Source organism: Phoxinus phoxinus, assembly GCF_949152265.1.
Source record: "Phoxinus phoxinus genome assembly, chromosome: 23".
NCBI classification, from domain to species: domain Eukaryota; kingdom Metazoa; phylum Chordata; class Actinopteri; order Cypriniformes; family Leuciscidae; genus Phoxinus; species Phoxinus phoxinus.
Genome location: NC_136898.1, coordinates 7,398,969 through 7,419,931, shown reverse-complemented (window position 1 = coordinate 7,419,931; position 20,963 = coordinate 7,398,969). Strand labels below are relative to the sequence as shown.

The window sequence follows — 20,963 nt, the reverse complement described above, 5'->3', positions numbered from 1 at the left end:
TGACACACAACTCAAAATCTTTAATACTGAAACTCCCGGTCAGGTCAAAGTCTCCCTGTGTCTGTTAGATGCAGACCAGCTCACTTAAATCAAATATTGAACAGTGCAATATAAAGGGTCATTATTCAAAAAGAGACGCTTTTTGGGTTCCAGAGTCCAGTCGCCTGCTCTGTGGCTTTCTCTCAGTACGCTGAAGGATCCGTTGACCTTTTGCGTTGTACAAAAACACTAATCGGTCATAAAAGGCCACGCCCACTGGGATCTGTGTCCAGGAGCGTAATGATGATGCAGTGATTCTCCCATGACTCCTGGCTTTCACCAGTGTGGAGATACTGATGTCATCTTAATTACCCTGAGCTATGGAACAAAAAGAACAAAAAACAAAAAAAACTCGTACATTCAGCGACTTTAAGGAAACGCTTTGGGAAATCATGGTGATCACAAAGTCAGTCAGTCAAATTGTAAAACTGATACATAGTTTCAAACTTAAAACTTTTGAAGGAAAGGAGAGGGAATTTTCTCAGCATTTCTGCCGTAATGTATCATCACTCTGTTCGGGACTGATATTCAGGTTGTTACAATTGCCATATTTCAACATTTGAGATGTTAAAGAAACAATGAGATAATCAGTTCAATATTTTTATTAACTAACATTAACAAAGATTAACAAATACAGTAACAAATGTATTGCTCATGGTTAGTTCATGTTAGTTAATACCTTATTGTAAAGTGTTACCTATACTTCCATCTATCTATCTAGAACAAGAGTGACAACTGCATTTAGCTGTTGTGTGAGCAGAGCCATTGTTTCTAAACTGTAACTGAGACGATATTGTATTTTCTCAGCTTTTGTCCCAGGGGAGGCAATGGGTGTGAAGTTCCTGAGAGACCGCAGACCTCCATGAACAGTTTCGGGCATATAATATGTGCTTCATTTGCAGCTTTCTCTACTGTTCGACAAGCCGTTTACAAGACACAGTCCCTGCCGTTGACCCACTTCTGTGCGTCTGCGTCTGGCAACAGCCCCTGCACCCCATCTGACTGACTGCAGCACCGCAACCCTCGGCCTCCCTGAACTGTGAGGAAAATAGGTCACCATGGCCCACTTTTCTTTCTTTTTTTTCCCTCTAAAAGAGAGTGCATGAAGACTGCTGCAGAGTTTGATCAGGCAGCAGCTCAGCAAAAGAAGAAGAGAAAACACAAACGAGAGAGAGAGAGAGAGAGAGAGAGAGAGAGAGAGAGAGAGAGAGAGAGAGAGAGAGAGAGAGAGAGAGAGAGAGAGAGAGAGAGAGAGAGAGAGATTCTACACCTTCATCAACCTCAGTATTCAGAGTGCACATGCTCCGCGCATCAGTGACGTACAAGGGTCTTATCAGACGGCAGGAACGAACACAACACATGCCTTAATTAAACACGGTTCACGAGCCAACTGTGGCCGCCTGGATCACACACGTCATGTGTACACAATTCCTCATTTACAACCTTACAAAAAATGACCTCATCAGTGAAAACAAGACAGCCTCATCTCAACAGTTACAGGCCAAAAATTAGGTTTAAAAATTCCTTACAAACATATTATTGGGAAAGTGTGTGTGTGTAATATATACATATATATATAAATATATATATTAGTAAGAACATTTGTAAATTTTTATTTAACAAGTTGCTTAAATGAGATTTGGATGTGTTGTGCTGACAGTGTTGTGAAAGTCTTGTGTATGATTACTGTAAGGTGAGAACATATTTCCAAACAACACAAAGTAAACACATGCATGCGAAGAGATATCGACCAAGCACTCACTACCAACAACAACTCAAGCTCTCATATGTCTGTCTCTGACATAAATGATTTTGTCAGTTTCAAACGCAAACACCCGGCACACATCTCGGCAAAACCAAAACATGGGCAAAATTGCTTAACAATTGTCTGCCTTTTCTGATCATCTTACATTTGGCAAATAAAAAAAAATAATCACCTTTAAATATTGGCTTGCATCATATATCTCAGTCTATCACTATTTTTTACCCATATGAATCACTCTGGAAAGCTTACACCCATCATAAAGTGTTTAAGAAACACATCTAACACATTCACATAAACAAATCTGAAGGGCAACAACAAGGCGCCGAATCAAACTGATCATTGACCTTTATAAACCCGTTTAAGTGTATTTAGAGCAAGCCCTACCTTAATATAACCGGCGAGGGCAGCCCTGGATGGAGAGATGGGTGGCTTAAAGAAAAGATCTGCTCTATTTGAGCCGTCTGGCCTCTGTGACCGAATCAGACATGTAAACATACTTACACAAGCAGAGCGACAGCACATGTAAACATCTAGAACAGGTCAGCGGCCACAAGTGAACCAGTTCCTACATGGAATTCTCACTGAAATACTCCGATCTGGCTTCAGCTCAAGGTCACTGGAGCAGAACTGATTTTGTTATAACCTGGTGAAAAATACCACCTCGAACCACAGTGGCTTTGTGCAAAAGGCAAACTTTGCTGATCACAGTGCGCTGGGAGTACTGAACCTTAAACCAGCTACAGTAGATGTAAAAATGCTGATATCAAATTCATTTCTGAGAATATTTCAAGCCATTGCAATAAATGTACTCCAAAAAACAGGAATATTACTGTTTTAAAATACTTAATACTATTATAACAGTAAAAAAAACTTTTATACTTATATTTTTGTTGAAATGATTCCTCTAGTTCTAAATTAATAGATTTTTTCTATCACAGTTTTTAGCCATTAAAGCAAATTCATAAACATCAGCAAATACATTAAATATATTGCCCAACCATAGCTTATGAAGAAGCATGTGGAAAAACAACGGAATTATGTCAAATTTTTGTCTCCACACTGTAAACATTTTTTTTCATGATTTGTTATCACAACTTTTTATTTTTTGTCAAATCAACTTCGATAACTAATGTGTGAAGATAACATTTGAGTTTCTGTTTATTAAACCATTATTCTTCATTGTATTAACTCAAAATTTAAAATTACAACAAACTCAATGTTAAGGCAACATGGTAACTTGCTTTTTTTAAAGTTAAACCAAAAAAAACTTCTACAGTGCACCAGACCATAATTATTCATTTTTGTGCTATGCAAAATCAATCCTGAATCAATATTCATCATGCACAGCGATGAAGCTGTGAATTCACAATATGAATGAAAAACTCACCCAAACCTGTAGTCAAGTGTGAGTGTGACACGTAAGCCCTTCAACATGGTGTCACATGTCTGAATCCTGTTTTAGAGAGTTACTTAAAAGCTTTCGGGTCATACCAGTCAGGTCAAGGTCGGAGAGCTGCGTTAATGCCAGGAAAGCAGGCGCTGCCTCCATAAGCCCCGAGCGGTCCGCTAGGACAAAAGGACGTCTGTTCAAGGACATCTCTCAAAACTACCGAAAGAGATGCGCACAAACAAACTTGACTAATCAACGGCTCGCGGCTGATTGGGATGCGGAGTGTGTGATGTGAACACACAGGAATTGCATCTCACATGGAGGAGGTCTTAGTTCAACACAAAAATCCAACACTTTCCCCTCGCGTCTACTTCATGTGGCAGGAGTGCATACAAACAGCAGTCCATAATAATATATCCCAGCATGCCTCGCTGCATGAAGCATTAGAGTGCTTTGAGAGCAGGGGCATGCGGTGTGAATCTTTCAACGTTTTCACCGCTGGCTGTGCGTGAGGGACGGATAGCTACACCCCACATCTAGCGGCTGCTGAGGTGTCCCTTGTTGCCTGGCAACAGCTCAGCTCGTTTTAACCCCTTAAGTAAGTATTAAGTGATTCAGCAGTCTGAGGCCAGTGACGGGTGGGCTGCTACAAAAGTGACAGGACTTTATTACTTTCCGGGGTTTTAGCGTGCAGCTCTGTGCTCAAAAACACACGGCAGCGTCAAATCTGCTCCACTGAGCTTGACCCCTGACATCTCTGCATGAAATGAGTCATAGCCGAATCAGCCCTATGACAAAAGCCCCACGACATCCACAGAAGCAGGAAGCTATTAGCTCAAAGCTGCGATAAAGAGCATGTTTACACCTGGTAGTCACATCCGTCTCACGTGACCCCATCATAAGTGGTCGCCGCTCATAACCGTGACTACTTATGATTTTGTCGAGGGGAGTCAGCACAAGCACATGATTTAAAGAGATAGTTCACACAAAAATACTTTCTTCAGCACACGACAGAACACACGAAAAATGGAATCTTAAATGTTACACGTTTTTTCTCCACACAATAATTTGTTACATTTAAATAGCGCTTTTTCTGGGACCTCAAAGCGCTTCACATACGGAAGGAGGAATCTCCTCAACCACCACCAATGTGCAGCATCCACAATGAAAGTCAATGGGGCCCAAAGCAACACTGCACTGCACCCAATTAACTTTAATTATATGGACTTTTACTTTTTTCCACAGCTAAAAAAAATGCATACAAATTTAAAAAATACATTATAATCAGGGCTTGACAGGGCTCTGTGGCTAGTGGTTTTCCAAAGGGAGGGGGGGGGGGGGATAATTGTTGGAATAAGTAAAATTATGGGCAATACAAACAATCCCACGCAGAAATTCAAGCCCTGTAACACCAACAATATTAAACCGGAGCAAATGAAACAAGTGAGTGAGGGGAGGCGGGTTTGTGTGTCAACTCGCTGTCGGAGAGATCTATTCTGCGGAAAATATCAGTCTCTATATATATATTGAGAATACTGCATTGCACTTAGTTTATCATTTCAGATGCCTTTTTAAAAGACTAGTGAAAACTCTATACATTATATAAATTCAACCCGCCTCAGTGGCTAGTAGAAGTGAATGCGTTACACAGCGCTAATATATATATATATACATACACACACACACACACACACAATGCTTATCAAAACGGTTCAACCTCAAGCGGCAGTCTTCATAACCCACACATCCATCTTTCATTCATAGATTCTGAAAACTCCTCTTTAGTTAATTGCTTGGGCCAGTGCGATCTGAAAGCTTTTTAGATGAGAGAAATAATGAAGCTGGGATCATTCCTGTCACCTTCTCTGTGAATGCCTTACTGATGCGCTGATTGCAGATCATTCTGCGAGTGTTCATCTCTTCAGCATTACTGCAGGGTTTATGTCCTTCTCAGGGCTTTGAAGGTTTCTGAACGAACAGACCACTAATATGGTGTGAAGGACAGCTTGGCACGCTGTGGCCTTGAACTGCAAAATCTGCATGTATTCATCTCTCAGCTCAAAGAGACAAACGACTAAGCGGCAAAACTCCAGAATCACTGGAAAGTACTGCTGTTTCACTTAGCACAGCATATAACCCGCTTAAAATAAGGCACGATTAGTAATGTCCCCCAGGAGCAGTAACATCTTCCTGAACCCAATTGCCAGGATTCCTTGACCTCCAGGTCCATCTTGCCTCAGGACATAGTGGGCAATACAGTAATACAGCTGGCAGCTAGAGGTCAGCCGGGTAATTATATTAAATTAACTTGTGTGTTATACAAGTTGTTGAGATCATGTTTCTCATGATCAGCATTTGTCCGTTTTGGAGTCCAAATCACATTACATAAATGCTTTCCATCCACTTTTCTTTGCATAACACTCATGGCTAAATACTAAATAGAAACAAGGCAAAATTAACATTTAGTTATAGCCAGATCTATCTGCACATATGATCATTTTCTGCATAATTTTAGTGGACCTAAGAATAGTAAAATGTATATTAAGAGTGTAGTGCTAACTTAATTTATTGGCCAAAATATATGTGAATATGTATACGATATACACACGAACAGGCAAGGGGCGGTGAAGTGTATAATTTAAATGGTATTCAAAATTGCATTGATTGGTCGATTGGTAGGTGTGTTAAGGTCACTGCTATTGTTCTAATGTGTGGTGATGCTCGATTTATCGGAGTTACATCTCCCAGCAAACCTCCACCGCAAATTCAGCAAACTATAAATCGTTTGCAGTAAATCAATCAGCAAAAATCAATCCATCGCTATAAATGAAAGCCCTGCCTCTGTCCCAAGGCTGAGGGGAGAAGAATCTGTGCCCTGCATTTCATACGATCGCAGTGTTTTAACTCTGCTCAGTAAACATTGTTCGATTTTGGGCTGTCCCAGACAAAAGATGACCAATCGTGGCGTGGCTCCTAAACGGTGGTCCTACGTCGTACAGTGAGAGGTTGTTCTTGCGACCAAAGATAGCCTGCGATAATTTTCTGACAGTGTCAGAAGTTTAGCATGATCCTCTCAATAGTGTGTTTGCTGCTACGACCTACGTTTACTGACTAGCCAATAAAAGTGCAACATGAATGGCATATTGATCAACGCGACACGGCGCCAAAACTTAAAACTACTTTCCTCAAGCTCCATTTACCAAATTAGCATGTCAAGTTGGCCTCTTTTCCCTAGCCATGACCACGTCCATATTCTCTTCCTTCGCTTTCTCTTTTCAGCGCACATAAAAACCACAACTGCCAAAGTGCGATTCATCTTGCTCTATTTGTTTACCACTGGCGCACACTGATGATGTTCTATTCTTCTATACTAACTTGCGTCGTAGCCTACGATTCATAGGTGTCATCATTGTAGTCTACATACATGTCGTAGCCAAGTTTATTAGATCCATGTCGTACAGTGTGATTTGTAATGATCTTATAGGCTTGCTGAAATCGCATTACACCTACACAGCCAGACAACCGTCTTCATCCTTTCTTTTGGTGTACAAAACCTCTCGTATAAACAGCACAAGTGCTTGTTGATCTCCAGGCCACCTATTATCACTGATACACCCTGTATACAACAAGATTCATTACACAAGGAACAAACATGCAACCACTGTGTCCCTGAGCTGTCAACTGACCTGTTAATGAGTGTAAAGCGCCCGTGGCTTCTATGGATTTACGACATGTTACGCCAGCAAGTTTATGTTTTGCACGAGCAAAACCATGTGCTTTAATATTGCTAAGTGTGTGCTCTGAAAAATGCCACATTCTGATAATCACTCTTTTGTTAAACGTAAAACATATGATGATATTAAAGACCTAAGCCATAAGGTAGCGGACAGTCATCAGAATGTTGAGGTTGAAGTTTAGGATAGTATTTTAAGGTGGCGATGACCCCAGCACTGTTTTAACCGCTCTCGGTTCATTTTATTGACATCCCCTCTGAGAAATTAGGTCGCCGTGTGTTCATTTTAATTTCTCTAGCAACGATAACATCATTACAAGTCAGCATCAATCTTAAAGAAGCCACATAATGCTGTCAGCCTGATTCTCTCCCATCTCTTCTGATGACTCCAAATGTCTGATGAAGAGGCATGGGTGTATATATCATATATTATCATAAAGATGCACATTTTCTCATGGAGATGAGAGTGAAAGATTTTAATAAACTAATCCTATGAGAAATGGTTGTTTCTCGATCCACAATGTTCTGATCTCTTTAAAACACATGCACATCTACACTGTTGGCAGAAACTGACAAATGTGAGTTTTTCTGTAACTTTGGTCTTTTCTTTCAGCAAAGAAAGCCACCTGAACCAACACTGAACCCCAACTATGATCTTTGACAACCTTCAAACTTCAACCCTTGACCTCTTTAGTCCCATTTTTATTGACTGAAGCCACAGGAAACCTTATGAAAACTATAAACAATGCAAAGTCCAAAATCTATGCCTGTCGTCTACATAAACACGCACGCACGCACGCACGCACACACACAAATATATATATATATATATATATATATTACTGACAAGCTCACTTAGCAGGTGATATCTTGTTTTGAACAGATTAACCAGTGTGTGTATAATATATGCTGCCTATATATATATATATTATATATATACACACACAAGTTTATATATATATATATATATATATATATATATATATATAATAGTCTATTACACACACACACACACACACACACACACACATATGGAACATCATTAAAAGTCATTATCACTACTGTAAACCAAATTTAGGACTTCTTACACTGCATTATAGTCTTACATTATAATATTACATAAATAGATTTGGCTTGGGAAAAAGAAAAATTTATATAATCTATTCTTATCCCCGTATTTCTATGAATAGCCTAGTAATAACCAGCACATAAATGAAACGGTAACATCGCACTGACAGTAACAGAGAAACAAAATGGAAACTAAATGACAGAAGCGACCATTGCGATTCACACAGCACACGTTCTTGCGTCTTTGGGTCTCGTTGTTAGGTCTTTAAGACGCCGAGTCAAGTTAAAAACTGTTCAACTTTCAAAAAGGGTGTCTCGAGACCACAACGTCCTGTTATAAAGGTAAGAACGCGTCCCGTGTGAACGGCGTCTCGCATTCCGTACGCGTCGGTTTTTCTTTCAGCACCTCCTAAGATCACAATAAACATACAGCAAACATCTCAGTCATATACAGCGGAGTGTTGCCAGCTGCTGGGCGGGCTTCGAGTCGTTTGTACACGTACCTGATTCCGCTATCCGAGCGTGAGCGAGTGTTTCCTGCGCGCAGACGTGCGCCGTGAACCGCGCCAAATGGAAGTAAGAGTCCAAAAACTCATCGGGCTCCGGCACCGACTGTCGGTTCTGAGTCTGAACTGTGTATTCTCGGAATCCCCGAGAACTCCGCAATGTTCACACTCCTCCTCCTGCTCTCTCTTGCCCTCCCTGTCTGACTGACTGAACGCAGTTTAAAGCTACAGGAGGCGCTTTGTGTGTGTACGTGCGCGCGCACAGGGAGACCGTGCGTCAGCTCACCTCTCACCCTTAATAATCTGGAGTAATCTGAGAAAAGGAGAGCCTTTATGGCTTCTGAAGTTCTGATATACTGTATTTTAGAAGCAAAATTATAAAAAATATATATTGCGAGTTATTTGACAGCATAAACAATATGCTACACCAAAGCCATCACAGGACCAAAAGTGTGGTTGTACAGGCAATCTCAACCATTTTTATATTTAGTCGACATATATTATATATATATGAATATTTATTTTCCGCCAATGAAAACGTTTTTTAAGCTCTGTTGTGTTTACATAGTTTTTTTTAATGAGTATTATTCACAAGTTCCTGGATCTCGCCGGATCAGCAATTTTTGTGCTATCTCACCAAGTTGACCTTTGAACTTAGGGGACCTTTCATCTTTGAACTTTGACCCCAAATGCCACATGAATGGAGATACAATATCCGCCCTTCATTCCTTCACCATCTCGAGTCAGTGACCTGTGCTCCAAAGCTTTTCACGGAACCATGGTTCATGGAACTTCAACCTTTGACCTTCGAACAGAGACACGTGTGTTTAAGTATTTTTTTTTTTTTTTCAGTCATTTTGTAGATTGGCTTTCATACGCAACATATTCTTTATGGACAATATACCATCTGCAATTCAGCCTGTTGATAACCATCTTTAAAGAATCAGGAATTTTATAGATTTATAGAAATTTTGGTAACATATACTGGTCAGTTTTGATGTATTCTGTATAAACATATTTATAGGTCTTTTTTATTAAGTTTATTTATTTACATAAATGCAAAAATGAATTTTTTTGAAATAAGTCTTATGCTCACCAAGGCTGCATTTATGATAAAAAAATACATCAAAAACAATAAAAGTTTGAAATATTATTACAATTTAAAACAACTGCTTTCTGTTTAAATATATTTAAAAATGTAATTTATTCCTGTGATGCAAAGCTGAATTTTCAGCATCATTACTCCAGTCTTCATGATCCTTCAGAAATCATATAATATGCTGATCTGTAATACAATACATTTTTAAATATATTAAGATAGAAAGCAGTTCTCTTAAATTGTATTAATATATCACTCTTTGTGTTTGATTTCATATATTACTGTTTGATACTATGACAATATATTGTTTAACGTCATCAGATGAACGAAAACTGATAAGGTTTCTTTAACTATCATTAGCAGAACTTTCTAAATGGTATTTTGAACTGATTGCCACAAACAAGTGTCTCAGACTGAATGAAGTAAACCCAGTCTTACTGTACAATATGGCTTTATATGCAATTTCTTTCTTCTCTGCTGTCATCGAAATGCAGGACAGGTTTATATTCTGGTTCCAGAGGTCCAGCAGGGAGCCCAGGGCATTTGAACTCAGACGCCTGACTGTCTCAAGGGGAAGAGGCCGCTGTGTCAGAGGGCATTAACCTTTGACCTCTGGCCCCATCCATGCATTAACCTCTGTGTATCTGGTGGCCAGAGAGGAAGAGAGACCAGCGAGAGCAAAATATATGACAACAATAAGCAAAATAAGCATGATGGCCGCAAGTCCTCACTGTTCAAATGCATATAAATACATTTTGTTTGACAATTTCTGCAACTCAGAAACATGACAGGCGTCACTAACCTCTTGAACCTCAAATTGTATTTAGAAACGTAAGAAGGCAGGCACAAACACATAGGAGAGTATTTGTAAGATATTTGCAACAGAATGTCAACAGATACAAATTCACTCTCAGAATTGAAAAAAAAAAGTTTTAGCTAAACAAATTGTGGAAGAATGGCAGCAAAAAGTCAAGAAGCTGAAAGGTACAATAAACAAGTGTCAAGTTTCTCTCTCGGGAGCTTTCATTATACACCTATTCAAATAAGATTCTGACTAAAAAAACACTGGAATTAAACTATTAAAGCATGTGATGTTCATGTGCACTAAATGTGCTGTCAACTGTTTGAATAACACCTGAGAGCATTTCTTAACGACAACTCTCTGAGTGCTTGGCATGGTAATGGATATGACAATGTTGATATGTTTGTTCTGTTACGCTGCTGCTGTTGGTTATTGCTACTGTCAATACATGCTGCTGCTGTGCAATATAGCATACATGAATTACCCATTTCAGATACAGGTGGAGCTGGGGAAGGTGGAGGGTTTCTGAAAGCATGCTGCAACTGCTTCAGTAAAGGCTGACCAAGTATTTGAAGGTTGAGCAATGAGCTGATTGGCTGATACAGCAGGAACCAATCAGCTGTGCCCTAGAATGATGCGATTCATTGAGCAGATTGAGTTAAGGACATATCAGCGTGCGCCATCTAGAGTTTCATGACAGAACTTTGTATTTATTTCACTGCAATTCTTGCAATTTGCTCACATGATTTACTCAAATATATAGTTATTTATAGAATCATTTCATTGGATTTCTCTTTTTAAACTTTCCTCGCATTTCTTCACTCGGGACCCGGGAGAGAATACAATGCTGAATAAAGTCTTATTTTGTGTTATTTTTGGACCAAAAAGTATTTTCGATGCTTCAAAAACTTCTAACTAACCCACTGATGTCACATGGACTACTTTGATGATGTTTATATTACCTTTATGGACATGGACAGTATACTGTATATACAGCTTCAATGGAGGGACAGAAATCTCTCGGACTAAATCTAAAATATCTTAAACTGTGTTCCGAAGATGAACGGAGGTCTTACGGGCTTAGAACGACATGAGGGTGAGTCATTAATGACATTATTTTCATTTTTGGGTGAACTAACCCTTTAAGCCTAAAATGTGTTTAATATCACTATAAGAATTGTATGAACTTTGAATAATATCAATCTTTAAATGCAAGATATTTAAAATGTACCTAAAGTATACTTGGAATAGTTTGACTTTAGCACAATCAAACACTTATGTATATCTTTAGTTAGACCTCAGCATTTCCGGATAACTAAAGTGTATTAAGTACAAAATTCATTCTAGTATTCTAGTAAAAAAACAAAAAAACATAACACGAACCAGGACAAAATATGCAATTTTAAAAAATAAATGAATTAATTAATTAATCAATGCAAAATGCAATATGGCATAGAAAAAAAAAAAAACTTGATTGAGGCTTTATAAAAACCATTCCTTTAAACTGCGAGTAAACGACACAGGTGATCACCACAGCATCCAAAGTCATGACCTAGATAAAGATGTATTCATAAATAATCAGACAGGCATGAAGGCATAAGATTTAATATTCTGTTTTTGCAGGGCTCCAAATATACGTCTATAAATAGCCCTCACAGGATTATATCTTGAACAGGAAGCTTTCAGAGCGCTCAGCGACTGATCATCGCAGGTATTAAAGCGAGCGTTACACTCGCAGGGGTTCAAAGTCCATCTGAGCACCCGTTAGCCTCTTGATATCTCCATGATACGTGTCAGAAAGAGGCGGGAGGACGGTTTCATCCTTTTTTTCCTAGTCTATTTCGCTCCCTGAGGCTCAAAGACACAAAAAGTCTCGGAGGCGAGAGACAAGAACGTCTCTGAACAGCGTCTCTGGTGCATTCATGCCATCAAAATGGTTTCCGAAACGACGGTCCCCGCGTTAATCAAAACTGATGAGTGATTTGAGCTTGTCGTTTCATGAATAAATAAGTTTAAAAGCTCCCCGGTGACTGACGGGGGAAGAGAGTATTTACTCTGGATGTCCCTCTTTACATCTTCAGCATTTAACCTACATTCGCAGGCTCTCAAACACTTTGGCTGTCACTTCTGTGTCTTTGCTCAGATTTGAAATCTAGGTTGCCGCTGGTGTGCGTACGTGTGAGTAAATGCTGCGAAATCTAGCAGAAGGACAAGTCCCGGCCTGTCACAGAGAGGTGGTTTGCGGTCTATCCTTCCTCGCGCTTTCCGAGCGTGTCTTCTTGACCTACTTTGTGGTCTTTGGTTAATCCCTGGATAGAGAGAGAGAAAGAAAGAGGGAGAGAGTGGTCTGGGAGGGGCTGCTTTGCTTTTCTTCTGCCTCATTTGACTATCAGATGGAAAGGACAGAGCCCCTTGTAAAAACATTTCCAGGCAGCCGTGAGATTTGAATGTGCCATCACAGCACTCTCCGCCGTTTGTTATTCTTTCACTCTCTGATCTTTTCCCTACTGCGATCCTGAAGATCTTTTTTCTCGGAGGAGGCGTCGCATGCGTCTGAGTTGTTACTGACACCGAGACATGGTTTTCATCAGGTGACAAACAAGCTCTGACATCTTCCCTGTCATGTTGCGTCTGGCCTTGTTTCTAACTTAACACGCCATTCTCTGGAGATGCCACCGATATTTTCTTCTTTTCCACGAGAAGGACTTTGTTGTGGATCAGAATCTTTCCAGATTGAGAATAAACGCATTATAAAAGCCAGTGTATCGGCTTTCTAAGTGACACAGTTGGGTGAGATTTTATTACCCGGCGTTAAAAGGATCGAGTTATTGAACCTCTTGTCATCCTCGTCCGTGTCAGATTTCTGATGTTGTAGTTGATAGGCGATTGTGTTTGTGTTTTAGGATGTGTGTTACAGACCTCAGCTTCCACTGTGGATGAAACAGAAGGAACTCCGTGTGGAGGTTTCTACTTTTCTACCCCAAAATTAAATATTTACTCACCCCCAAGAGATTTCATTCAACTATGTGCTATTTTTCAAAGTCTGAAGCCATTTGATAGAGCTGTGACTGAACCTGCCCTTCACTGTAGCTTTCAAATCTAATATAGTGGCATCACTGCATCAAATAAAATGTCAATTACATGATCAAACATTATGGGTTATTATGTGTCTCTTGACCAAATATCATTTAAAATTCATTTTGAAAGTTATCCTCTGGCTTTAGAACGCTTGGAATACATCAAATATTAAAGCTGCACTTATATTCAATTTTTCATGTTAATGGCGATACGATACTACAGAGCCCCTGAACGGGACATGGTGAAGAAAAAAAATATATGATATGGGAGGAAAAATGATATCTTAATTCTTTTAAGATATGCGTTCTTCCCGAGAAACTTTGCGTTCGCTCACAAAACATTTACGTACCCTCGAGAAAATGTGCGTTTGCTCATAAACAACACACGTTTTGTAAAAGGGGCTCTGTATGATGCTAATAAATATTGAAAATGTTACATTGAAAATAATTACAATGATTAGAGGTCGACTGAAATATTGGCAGTTGCTTTATGGAACTCCCAGTGACCGGCAAAAATCAACACTGATAGTTCCGGATCTTTTTTGTTTGTTCTTTTGTTTGTTTGTTTGCTTAATTCATCCCTAATCTTCCATTCTGTTAATTAGCCAGATTTTCAAAATTCTTTATCAGCAAAATCCAATATCGATCTTCCCCCTGAATATTAATAATTTAATTAACTATTAGACATTTTATATTATAAGATAAAATAGTATTATATACTAATATTATATATAAATATGATTTTTTAAAAATATTTTATACAATATTTTTGTCTAAATTAAACATGAAAAATTAATAAGATTATATTTAACAGTATTATATAATTATTAGTGTTTTGGTAAAGTACTAGTAAAGATTAACTTTAAGTAAGCTTTAGATAAAGGTAATCTAAAAGTAAAAATAGAGAAAAAACAACAACAACAAAAACAGAGTGTTTTTCAGAGTGGTGCAGAGATGATGTCAAAACCTTGAAGGCTAATTCACTGATGGTTCCCTTGAAATGTTCCTATGGGCTTTTATAACAGTTTTTTAAGGTTATGAGTAAAGGTCTTTGGTAAGCATAACTTGACGAGGTTTTGTTCAACAACGTAAACTGCACAAAACGCATTCGGGTTTACATTTATAGTTGAATCATTCCTTTAACATGTCTATATTATCAATCAAATTGGGAGAGATGAAATATCAACAGTCTATACGAGAAGTACACCCAAAGGTCACGTCCTAATGGAGTTCTGGAAGGTCAAAATCATCCTTTGACTTTAAAACAGCCCAATCTGCATTGTTTGCATGAGGCCCACCTGTGGGGGAAACTCAGCTGTCAGCGAGACCCCCCTCACCCAGTGAGCCGATCAGAGGACGAAGAGACAACTCCGCAAGGTTACACCGCCCCTCTCTCTCTCTCTCTCTCTCTCCGGTCGCTCAGGGGGAGGAGGGGGAGAGCGGCCATGGCCCCCCCGGGCACATTTCCTCTGTTCCCACGGGGGCATTGACATTCAATTGCCCCTGTTTGCTCATTATCAGAGCAGCATGGAACAGTCTGAGGCTGTTTTAACAGGCCGTACGTAGTAGAGATAAAACTCCCCGTTCAAGGGGGAAGTCTGCAGTCCACAACAAGCCTGTCTCGCTCTCTCTCTCTCTGTTTTTCACACATACTCACATTGTCATTCTCTCTCACACGTCTATGTTGAAAACAAGCAATGCGATCCAACAAAATTAGATTGCTGGATCACATTGCTTGTTTTATTTATATTTTTCATATATATATAAAATATATCAATAAGACAGTTTTTGATGTTGTTTATACAGTATGTCTATGTGGTGATTTTAATATGCTTTAAGACAAACCATGTGCAAATTCAACAAAGTGTTTCTTGCGTCACAAACTATACCTTGTAACCAATACCGTCACGAGGGGTGCGGGCTTCAGCATTTCATTAACTGTGGGGACCAAGAGAAGCCAGGTTATGCTGGTATATTTTTCTGTTGATATGAAAAATCGTGTGCATTTAGCAATATAGCGGGGGAATTAAATACATGATGTATATTACGATGTTATGATGAACTATATGCCTTTCTCCACTGACGTTCTGAGTTGTTCAAACACACCATTACTGTGATCATCTGAACATCCATGTTTATTTAACCTGTCATGCGTCTCCTTTGTGAGTTTGTTGTGTTCAGAACCATTTGAAAGTGTATGTTTAGTGTATGATGCAAAGTTTTTCCATTTCCAAAGTTGGCAAGTGTATGATGCCTAGGCCTGGTTTCACAGACAGGGATTAGTTTAAACCAGGATTAGGCCTTTGTTTAGTTAGGACAATTAAGCTACTTTTTTAAACGTGCATTAGAAACAAACATTACTGGTGTGCATCTTTAGCCAAAACAATGGCACTGGCAAATTTTAAGATATGTCAGTTCAAGTTGCTTTCAGTTAAAACAGCTCAAAAATGCATTTTAGTCTGGGACTAAGCTTAAGCCTTGTCTGTGAAACACGGGGAAAAGTATTTTGAAATCTGTTCACAATGTGTTCGTCGGGACTTGATTCGATATGCAATGTTGCGAAAACCCTCCTTAAAAGTGAAATGATTTCTGTGTAGTCTATATTTTAAACCATATAATCTAATTACAAGTACAGTACTTAATTTTTGGAATCTAATTATCGTATGTAATCAGATTACACGTAATCAGACCCAGAACTGCAGTGGAGCCCATGTGATACAGTCCTGTAATGGGTGTATTCTAGTTTTGATGTGTCACATCACTTACTTGCAGTGTAGATACAGTGATACTAGTGCACTAGGACAGCACTGCCGTCCCAGACGTACTTCTCGTCCCTCTGAGACGCTCACAGGCAGTCGGGTTGATCCACTCCGGGGAAATCTCAGCATACGGCACTGCAGATCAATGACTGCTGACTACACTGCTACACAAGTACATTTCCAAGACACTGCGATATCAATGACATATTGCTTTCCGTGTTTAATGTCATCATATGTGCATAGATTAAGCATTATAAATTAGTATAATGAAAATATGAATATTCTAGGTGCATATCAATCATATCAATAAATGAAATGAGGTGGAATGCACTGACCGGACAAATACAAATGGAGTTTAAATGAGTCACATCAACCTTGCGCTCCAGTCAATAGCAGCCGTGACCCTTCATAGTGTGAAAGCGATGACCTTCTTTGACTCCTCATTGCCCAACTGTTATCTGCGTCCGGCAAACAAATATAGCCTCTAGTGTGAAGTCCATGTGCAGAGTTTTTTATAAAATACGTCAGGTTACAAAACAGTTGCAAATCAGTCAGTAACATCTGGCCCTCTACAAATATTTTGCTATTAAAAAAGGAAGTTTGTAGCTCCCCTATAATTTATGCTGCTAACAGATCAAATGTTGATGTAAGGATGACCTCTATGCAGCCGTCTGTGATTAAACAGTTTCCAACTGCTGAAAGCAAATTATGGAGAGCAGAGAGATAAAATATTCAGTCTGACCTTCAGATGGCCCTGAAACACAATCTCCTCTGAATAATCTACGGGTCACTAACTTTGTCCTTCACACTGTGAAAATCTCACCCGCCCCTCACACACGCACTCCTCTCTCACTGTCTCGCTCTGTCTCACTGTATTTATCTTCCTCCTCGGCCTTTAAAAGGAATAGTTCATCTAGAAATGAAGATTCTGTCATCATTTACTCACCCTCATGTCGCTCACAACCTGCATGATTTTCTTTCTTCCATGAAGAACGGGGAGAATTTTTGAGGAATGTTTATGCTGCTTGAATGCAATGAAAGCATATAATAGCCTCTGTCAAGCAGAAAAAAACTCAAAAAATTGCACAACTAAAACACAATAATAGAAGACTGTATTACTTATGTGCTATATTTTAATTCTTCTTTAGCCATATGATAGTGTTTTGTCAAACAAGGCTTTGTCAAGCTACTGATTTGTAATTTTTTTGTACAAAAGATACGTGCAGTATATGAATTTCAATTAATTTTAATTCTACTTCATTTTAAAAATCCATGTCTGCACTGTTTGCTTCCTCAATTCAGATTCATATCCAATTTAGGAATATATGCATAGTTTCCAAAGACTATCTCTTGAAAGTTCAGTATTTATTTACACTAAATATCATTTTAAAACTACATTATAAGTTCATTCATATAACTGAAGCAATTTACAGCCAATTTAAATAAAATATTCCACTATGGAAGAGAATGCCTAAAATGTTCCACACTGATTTAAATCAGTGATATTGTGATTAATTTAAATGAACCGTCGGAAAGAACTGATTCACTAGAATGATTCAGATTGTCCAAATCTACATTTGAGAGAGAACAGTTTGAGGTTAACCGATTCTGTATAATAAATCAGACATTCTAACAGTATATACACCCAAACCCTGATCTAGAACCATCATTTTAATGGTCAAATAAATCATGCAATCTGTAAAAAGTGATCAGTTGACTTACCTTTAAAAAAGTGAGGAAACCCATTGCCTTAAAATGATTAAGTAAATAACCTTTATTCATAATTGAAAAAATTAAGTTATGTGAACTTGACAATTCCACATAACTTAATTTGTTCAATTACGCATGAAATATATTTACTTAATCATTTTAAAGCAACGGATTTCCTCACTTTTTAAGTCTAGTCAACTGATCACTTTTTTCTTTCTTTTTTACAGTGGTCAGACTTCACTTCATGGATTCAGTTCAGAATACAGAAAAATAATGAATGGACAAAATGGCAATGCTCTATTTGGATACCAAATATAAGGTTAACCCTCTGGAGTCTAAGGTGTTTTTGGGGTCCTTGAGATGTTTTGTCATGACCTGATATTTGTATTTTTTTCAGTTGCTTATAAACATATTAATGGCAAAGGTGTAATCACACTCTATTTAGCAAGAACATGACTATCATAATATGTGAGCAACATGTATGTACATGTTTGCATTTTTGAGAGAATATTATTTATGCGTGGTTATTCAAAAAACTCAAACTTAAATGTTCTGATATAAGAGCACAAACGACCAACTTCACATATTCCCACAATACTTTTGACTAATGGATCTTGTTGGCTAGAGTATTTACTTCAAAATGATCTGAAAATCATCCAGGCTAATTGTTCACATTAAACAATAGATTGATTTAAATTTTTTAAGACACTTTTTGTTTGGAAAGGCAATATGCAGGTGGGCGTGAATGATTCAACAAGGTCATGAATAATGTCCTCATTCACAGGGTGTAGGTTAGGGGCTATTATTTGTTGTAGTGTTGAGGCCCGTTCACACCAAGAACAATAACTATAATAGTGTCCACACCAATGGACGATAATGTTTTATTATAAGCGAGAGTGCAGTTATGACGCCTGATGCTTTAAATAAGCAAGCTCTTTAAACTCAGATTTATGAGTGGCTGTCAATATTTGTATTGTTCATCAGCTGGAAAGAAATCTCATAAATTCCAACGACATTGTTCTTCTATGACGTTAAAGTTGTCATGTGGACATCCCTATTCACATACAATAAAAAAAATATCAAAACTTTAAAGATATGGTTATTGTCAGGATTATGTTTGGTTTCGTGCCTGTTTCTTGTGTTTCCTTTCAGTTCAGTCTTGTTAATCCCCTTGTTAGCTTCCTTGGTCCGGTTTATAGTGTAGTTCTCTGTGTATAATGCTGCCCTCACAGTTTCCTAGTTAAAAATTGGTCATGAATGCCTCTCAAGATGTATTTACCACTGGGAAGCTCAGGGATAATTTTGATACCCAAGTTACCAAGTTGGGCGGGCCATAAACTTTAAACATGGCAGAGAGGAGAATGATTTTGCCTGTGACTGGTTTGCTTTATTCGTTTTTTCCACAACAAGTACATCGCCTTGTCTTGTCCTTAAAGTAATACATATTTACATATATAACCATCTGAAGCGTATTGTATGTTTTATACCCAGTGAAAATAACCAGTACTTGACTGAAATTCCACAATCGTCAGCAAGCTGATGATCTAGATAGCGTGGTAAATGTTTATATAGTTGTCAATGAATGGGACACTGAATATCATTTTGCCATTAATACGATTTTCCAAATAAATAGGCAAAAATAAACCTGGTGTCCTCTATGATTCCTGTTCTTTCTGACAACAAAGCACTTGAATGTGACAAGCTTGTAATCACAACTTAAGAAGTGGGAAGTATATAGGAAATGTCTGTACTCCCTAGACTATACAGAGCTACAAATGAGATAAATATTTAGGATTTAAATGGGAAATTTTTCCATCGCTACATATAAGATAAAACCGTTCAGGTGAGCAAATTTTCAGGTTTAATGACATTTGTGAATTTACACAGCTTCACATCAGATCCACAGAAACACACAGTGTCATTGCAGTCAGACCTGCGTCCAGGAGAAATATCCCGCAGCGTTTTGCCAGGTGTGTGCCACGTTTGATGCATGTAACAGCTACAAACCCTCTGCATCTGCTGGAAAATACTGATGTTTCAGCAGCTTTGAGACATCAGTTATGCAGTGTATGATTTCAGTGTGGCACAAGGCCAGCGGAAATGATGAGGCCATCCTGACGCAGACAGGAACTACATGGTGACATTTGAGTCCATCTAATAAACACCTGTGAGGAATAGTATCATGAATTAGTCATTATGTTGGCGACCATACACTGGCCAGGTCATATGGATGTATTTGCCTTGACTTACTAGTCCAAGGGTAAGTAAACATATTTAATCTTTAGTGAGTCTCAGTGCCATATGGAAGCCAGCGCCTGTTTTATCTAATCTTCAGACAAACCCCACCTGCTGGGGTCGGCCAGGGTGATTCAATCATAGCTACACAATACCACAGTTACATCAAACATGGATGCATTAAAACCCACAAAGACCGCAACTCCAGTTTAAAAGAGTACAAGGACATTCCTGCAAAGGCACTGGACAAAGATGAAAGTTTCCAGTGAGCATGTGTCGATCAATACTATCAAATAAAGTATTTTTTGCAAGGTTATGCGGTCGGCTGTATGCATATCCGTGCATGCACAAAAACTGAAATATGCAGCTTCGCTGCAAACACAGCAAAATGCATACAGTGCACATGACAGAAATTGAATCATCTGCATAGTTGCATGTAATTTACACACTAACTGCGGATACTATGTTCTGATCACATAAGCCTTATTCCAAATGGCACACTTCATATGCACTTATGGTCTTGTAGACTTATGGGGCCCTATCTTGCACCCAGCGCAATTGATTTTGTACACCGACGCATGTATCATTCCTATTTTGCACCCGCGCACAGCTGACTTTTCCCTCCACAGACGCACGTCGGTAAATTAGGGAATGAATTTGCGCTCGCGGGGGGCGGTTCAGCGAAAAGAGGAGGCGTGTTCCGGTGCAAAAGTTCCATAGTGCTATTTTCCAGGTTTAGAAAGCAATTCCGCCACTGACCAGGAAAAACCCAGTCTAAAG

The 20,963-nt window shown here is 38.7% G+C and overlaps 1 protein-coding gene across 9 annotated transcripts in view; it reads right to left on the bottom strand.

Annotated features, from left to right (window-relative positions):
• Positions 1 to 20,963, bottom strand: part of nrip1b (nuclear receptor interacting protein 1b) — a 60,079-nt gene that overhangs the window by 21,680 nt on the left and 17,436 nt on the right. Inside the window, exons 3-6 of one of the 9 annotated variants that reach the window (XR_013796066.1) lie at positions 16,574 to 16,696; positions 16,246 to 16,402; positions 15,369 to 15,459; positions 12,837 to 13,332 (exon numbers count right to left, since the gene is read on the bottom strand). The exons of 1 other annotated variant lie outside the window; for it this stretch is intronic. The gene's annotated coding sequence lies outside the window, so the exon portion shown is untranslated. Of the gene's footprint in view, positions 1 to 8,498; positions 8,807 to 12,836; positions 13,333 to 15,368; positions 15,460 to 16,245; positions 16,403 to 16,573; positions 16,697 to 18,999; positions 20,114 to 20,963 lie in introns of those variants that run through there. 7 more of the 9 variants (XR_013796067.1, XM_079598965.1, XM_079598966.1 and 4 more) reach the window with 7 other exon arrangements.